A 547-nucleotide genomic window follows, 5' to 3' on the forward strand; every position below is an offset into this window, starting at 1 on the left:
GGAGGGCAGAGGTAAGGGGAAAAAAATGAGAATCAAGACTTGCCATGTAAAGGTACATGATCCCAACAATGAATGTAACTGTACTGTATCCCTAAATGTACCAATAAACTCAATTAAAAAAAAAAAGTGTACACAATAGAATAAAAGAATGTGAAGATAAACTCTCAGATACAGAAGATAAGACTGCAGTCAGTGACCATGAAAAGAGAGGTCTCTTAAAAACCATAAGGGATCATGAGCAATTGATCCAACAACTCCTAGATGATACAAAGAAGAATAACATAAGACTGATAGGAATCCATGAAGTAGCAGGAGAAAATACAAACGATTTAAAAAAGCTGTTCACAGAATTAATGACAGAAAACTTCCCAAACAGAGGGGAAGAATTAGACATTCAGATAACTGAGGCATATAGGGCTCCAACCAGCCATGATAAAAAAAAAACTACACCTAGACATATAATAATGAAGATCCCAGAAACCCAACAGAAGAACAAAATACTACAAGCAGTAAGAGAAAAGAAACAAATCACATGCAAAGGAAAGCC

Source organism: Fukomys damarensis, unplaced genomic scaffold (assembly GCF_012274545.1).
Source record: "Fukomys damarensis isolate Sample0158 unplaced genomic scaffold, DMR_v1.0_HiC HiC_scaffold_13, whole genome shotgun sequence".
Classification (NCBI taxonomy): domain Eukaryota; kingdom Metazoa; phylum Chordata; class Mammalia; order Rodentia; family Bathyergidae; genus Fukomys; species Fukomys damarensis.